Below are 6,000 nucleotides of genomic sequence, written 5' to 3' on the forward strand. Positions count from 1 at the left end.
GATAGTGAGCTCTCACAGTGAATTCTACCAGTGCCATACACAGAACAGGAGTCATTGTCACCCCAACACCAAGGGACAGTCATCAAAACTATGCCAACTAGACCACCAACCCACAAGAGCAGAGCAGATGCAACAGCCTGGAGAGAGAGTGCGAGAGAAGAGAAAGAGAAATGAGAGCAAGTGAAGAAATTATTTTAGAACAGCCACAGCCTTCAATATGTCCGTAGTGTTGCAGTGACGCAGCTTAGCTCAAGACTGACTGCACTGCAGTGGACTGATCCACACACTGAGTAACAGGTCAAAGCCACTGTGCCTCAATGTGAGCAACTAAATATAAGTCCAGTCAATCCTACGAGTGAGCAAACACCCTCTTCTACCTGTTCCCGTCTAATCACCTGTACTCCCGCTTTTAGATTTCTAGGAACAGAGAGCTAACCCTGACAGCATACGCACCTGATAATTACATATAAATAAGCATGTTATGCAGTTATAAAGCAACTATTAATGTTTTTTTGGTAAGTCGGATTTTATGTTGTTGCTTATAACATATCTAGAGGACATTTTACAAGGTTTCGTGCAATACTAACCCTGAATCTCAACATCTTACCCACACACAATCAAGCCAAGCAAAACGCTTGATGGATTTTGCTCTCTTTAATTTTTTTACTAAACAGTCAAGCAATTAATATTTGGGAGTGAAAGTCCAAGATTTTTCAGGAACAGGCGCTGTTTTTTATTCACACAGAACTGGATAACACTGACAAAATACATTAGCCACTGCTTTTTTGCTAAGACCAAACAAGGAAACATGTATGCACTTCACTGATCAGTTATCAAACCCACCGATGTCTTAAACTTAGGTTTGGCACATAAATGACCCTTACGTGGATTGATCAGTAATCCCTTTACATCCTGGCTCCTGCCCTCCCCCTACACAATCAACCTGCTCAAAGTGTGACACCTTTAACAAACCTCTTCATTTACTTGCTGTATTTGTGTTGAGGTGCATCAGTTATGTTATAACGACCCATTCATTTTAACCCTTGTATGGTGTTCGGGTCTGTGAGACCCGTGTTCAGTTTTTTTCAAAAGAAAAATGTAACAATTAATTATTTTTTCACGTGTAAATGTGTTGTGTCTTTCCACTCACTCCACTTGATTATAACTGATTTATTTATAACATTTTATATAAAAGAAAAACGAGAAGCACATTAATTCATAAATGTGATCTAACAAAGGTAAAGGGAAAAAATTAACCATGTTTGCTGTTCATATGTCTTGTAATTGGGATGAAGTAAACATCTGTTGAGTAATTTAACATAAAATTGTTTGATAGTGTTAATTTGGAAAGCCAAAACTCTAGCGGGTCCACCAGACCCATGAACACTGGCTGAGTAACAAAAATACGAACACCACACAAGGGTTAATCTTTAAAATCTGTGATAAAATAAAAGTTTTCATCATTGTTGATGTTGTTGTTATTTCAAGAGTTTACATGTAACTAGTATGAGTACAGGTAAAAGCTGGCTTGCAGGTTTTGTGTCAGTGAAATGAAAATAAGGATAAATTCACATATCGTGTGGTGTATCTGTGATTTGAGTCTGAGCTTTAAAAACAACAAATCCCAGTCAGACTGTAGTCAGACTAAGATATCAGCAATGAAGCAACTCAACTAATTCAAAATGTCTGTCAAATAAATATGCAAGGCTTCCCTTACAAAAATATACACAAACAACTGAGCCTATTTCTCTTTTCTTTCACATCGAAATAATAAATAAAAGGGTTTAAATCACGATACTGCAGCTGAATCATAACCTTCAAACCATCTCCTGACCTTGGATATGTTGTCAAAAGAATCTTTGCGCCACAGATAATCCGAATCAGAGAGAAGCTAGCTGTCCTCAGCGCTGTCCTGGCAGGGCCCAGACGCCCCACCCTTGGTTCAGCCATTAGCTTCCCTCACCCTGGGCCCTGCAGTGCGCGGAGCTCCCATTGATTCCAGCGATCAAACCATGTACTAAGTGATTCTTCAGACGCCCAAATGGCTCCCTGAGCTAGACTCCCATTGCCATTTCCTGGAGAAATCAATACCACTAAAAAGCCAAGTCCGGAAAAAAGAAGAAGAAGAAGAACCTGTGTCCTTTAAAGGTTTGCCCGTGTTTTTCCATACCTTAATTAGTTAAGAAAGGAGCTTCATGAGATTTTAGTAAGGTGTTTTTAAATGAGAGCCTCTTACTCATGGAAGTAGAACAGAGAAAAACAAGGACAGTATTTCTGAATGAAAATGAAATCAGAGAAAACATTACTTATATAATTTTGTTCAATAATTTATTCAATTTGTTCAATAATTTAAGACATGGAAACCTGCTCTTGTTAGCGATAAATGTAGGTTTATCTGGGAAATAAAAAACAATTTAAAAAGCCATCTTGTTTTGATGTGTAATGAAGACCAACTGTCAAAGGGAAAAAAACATATGTGAGGTTTGTACATTTGCAATAATTATGTAGCTTTTCTCACAGACAATTTCCTGATGTCGTCTTTGACAGCTTAATTTAAACCTAAACATGGCGCTATAGTTACATTTCATGAATTCAAACATAGGCCAACTTATTAAAAATCCAAGATTACATGAGAATATTACCTGAAATGATGTAACACGTCCAAAGGGATGTTTAGGAAGCACTCATAATTCCCTTTCATCGTGATTAGACACGCTGTATATTTTTGAAATGTTAACACTGCAAAGTCCGGACTTCCTTTTCTTTCTGTCATCGTTAATTTAACCTCAAAGCTGCTCCAAAGCCCCTTGTTAATCGCATTTGTCTGAATAGGGAGTCTACAAGTCCTCAACTTCACGGTTATTTCAGGAGGATTTATCACTCCTCTAAGTCCTGCAGCAAGATCTAAATTCAGTCTTATGACCTGAAACACACAAAAATCTACTTCAAGTCACATCTAAGTACTTATATTTTTTTTACGTTTATATTTAGGGACCCCTCCCAACCCCCAACCCCCCCCCCCCCCCTTTTTTTTGGCCTGATTAGGAATACTGTCCTGTTTCATAACACCACACACCCTGTATACAATCCTAATTACCCTCAGTGTACAGGGATTTTAAAAAATGGGAAAGAAAAGAAAAGAAAAGGAGAAAAAAATTTCAACATACCCAATTCAGTATTAATCCGCAGGATTAGGTTGAGGTCTTCACTGTATTCTCTTGGTATTGGACGGAAATAGAAGCAGGTGCAACGTGATTACATACCACAAAGCTCGAGCATCACCGAAAATAAAAAAGAGCCTATTTAATTATCACAACTGCATTAAATTGAACATTTATTTAAATAATATTTTATCAAAATTTCTATATATATATATATATATATATATATATATATATATATATATATATATATATATATATATATATATATATATATATATATATATATATATATTTCGCATTTCTGCTATTTAGTCTATTTCATATTAATTTCGACCACGTTTAACGGACTATTTGTGCGGATTTTTTTTAACCCTCACGCCAGAAGAGGTTAAACAAAAGTAGTACCTTACATTAAATTGAATTAATAGCAGTTGAAGTTTTTAAGTTGAAGTATTCGAATAGCCAGATTTATAAAACGACTGATCTGTTAGTAGGTCATTAACCATTCATCTTTTTTAAAAAAACAAAGTAAAACAAATTGCAATATTAGCCAAGTATTTTGGTAGGTAACACGGCCTCCTCGCCCATCTTTTCTCATTTGATGTGAACCCTCTCTTTAAGCTAGCCTGTGTATTCGGCTGCTTTATTTAAACAACTAACCTGTGCGTTAAAAAACAACAACAACAAAAAACCGAAATATTGTTCGTACCTTCCTCTCAGTCAATCGTCGTGCGTCACGAACCGCTCAGAAGTCGGACCCAACTCACATTTTAGTCCTTAACCTATCATTATCATTTAAGGATTTTCCGCTATTAACATTGTGTGGAAGTGACACAAACCTCCCGTCTGTGTTGCCCGCAGCAGGACTGCAGAATTACAATGAAACAAAAGAAATCCAAGCAGACTCCTGAACTTCCTGAGTATCAAATGTCAATTTCAGCCCTGCGCTCCTCTCTTCTCCTCTGTATCCCCCTCTCTCTCTCTCCTACCGGTTCCCCCTCCCCACACTGAAACCTCCTCCCATTTACCTGCGCGTTCCGGCTGCACACTTACAGAAAGATAGGTGCCCCGTGCACCTTTTTAAAGGCGCAGACACACAAAGCGGCAACAACACTCGACAAGAGTGAAACTACAGCCACTGAAATTCGCCAAAGTTTTAATATTTAAATTTTCTGAAACGTCCTTTTGTTTCAAATCTTTACTTGAATCCTACTTTTACTAACAAATTTAGAGCTATTTCTGTGTGTGAAATATGAGACAGGCCCCTACCCTTTAAATGGTATGCGCAAGGAACCGAAAATGGTACAAAACGCACCTCTGTTTGGCCTACCTGCATTCATAACAGTGGTCTTTTTTCTTCCATTTTTTTGTCTAGGATCAAACCCAGCTTCTATCCAGTCTCCCTTCTCTAGGTTAGAGTTGTGAGCACACATGCAAGGAATTGCCCGGTAGCAAATAAAAACACATTTTTCAAGCATCTCTTCCCACGAATCAAATAATCCAACCTTCACGAGCCTCTCTTTGCTCTGCTGCGTTTGAGGGCCTCTACAGTCTTTTTAAGAGTGGATCTCTCTGAAGAGACCTCAAACAGGGCGCTGTTTTTAACCCCGGGACTGCAGCACTCTGGGTGGATGAGGATTGGTTTTGTCTCCGGATTAAACGATTTCCTGACAAATAATTTGGACCAACCCCCTCTTCTGACTGGGCTAACCCGAGAAAAGGTTGCGTCGGATTCTTCTCCAGCTGGAACATGGAGATTATTCTATTTTGTCCTACAGCCCGCGTGGATTTTAAGACATTAAAATATGTTTAGACAGTTAAAAAAAAATAGGAATGAGAGGAAAATTGCAAATTTAAATTGGGCCTTTCTGACCACATGATAAGAATTAACATTTACAGAACCTGACTATTTCTTCTGCATCTTAGCATTTTTCTGCAATCTTAATGCAAACACGTGGGCTAAATTGATTTTAATCAGTTCTTTCGTCCTTTATACATTCTAATGTGAATTTAAAATTCAATATTTATTGTAGGCTATATTCGAAAAGTAGGATATTCCTCTGTAAATGCTTTTAAAAAAAATCAACTACACGGTTCCTCACCGGCCTGGTGCCTGGCTAATGGCCTGCAGGCCTGGGTTGCTATATAGATCACTGGTGCACCATCGTTTCGCATCTTTGCAGCACATGCAGACCACATTACTCTCCCAATGAGAGGAAGAGGGATAAAATAAAGGCATAAAGCAGTGCATCCGCTTCCTATTTCAGTGTTTCACATTCTGTTAAAAAGTGAGCACAATAAAGAAAGTAACTGATGTACCAAACGTAAGATTAGGTGCTGACTGGCATGGCCTGTGATGCATTTTCAGAACATAAAGCAACCGTGCATCAGATAGACTTTTTGGGACATCTATCCCAGCTCCACCAGCACCCCCTCCCACACACTACCACCATCACGGGATTAGTTTTAGTCGGCTGAGGCTGCAGTTCTTGGGTCGAGATGCTGTAAGATCAAATGACTACGTCCAGATGGCTAATGATTATCAAACACTGCATTTAAAGCCTGCACTGCCGGTTACTCTGTGCAGATTGCGTAACATTTCCTGTCCGAGGATAGCAAGAAAAATGCCTTTGCTGTAACACCACTGTAGGACATAACAGGTTCTACTTTTTTCTTTTCTTTTTATAGTCACCTACATTATAGTTGATTTATAAGTTTCTATTTATTATTCCTTCCAGTGAAAACCATACAACCTGGCGAACCTGATGTGGGCCTGGTGTCTTGACGCAGCGCTGGGCCTTTAGTGGGCCTCTGATGTCGTCCTCATCCTCCTCCA

At 38.7% G+C, this 6,000-nt stretch overlaps 1 long non-coding RNA gene across 1 annotated transcript in view; it reads left to right on the forward strand.

Annotated features, from left to right (window-relative positions):
* The first annotated feature begins 1,974 nt into the window (after positions 1-1,974).
* LOC309692743 overlaps positions 1,975-6,000 on the forward strand; it is a 10,292-nt gene continuing 6,266 nt past the window's right edge. Inside the window, exons 1-2 of the long non-coding RNA XR_014272431.1 lie at positions 1,975-2,148; positions 5,903-6,000. The exon at positions 5,903-6,000 is cut by the window's right edge and continues 354 nt beyond it. This is a non-coding gene — a long non-coding RNA (uncharacterized lncRNA). The remainder of the gene's footprint in view (positions 2,149-5,902) is intronic.

This window comes from Aulonocara stuartgranti (genome assembly GCF_965226115.1).
Source record: "Aulonocara stuartgranti genome assembly, chromosome: 17".
NCBI classification, from domain to species: Eukaryota; Metazoa; Chordata; class Actinopteri; order Cichliformes; family Cichlidae; genus Aulonocara; species Aulonocara stuartgranti.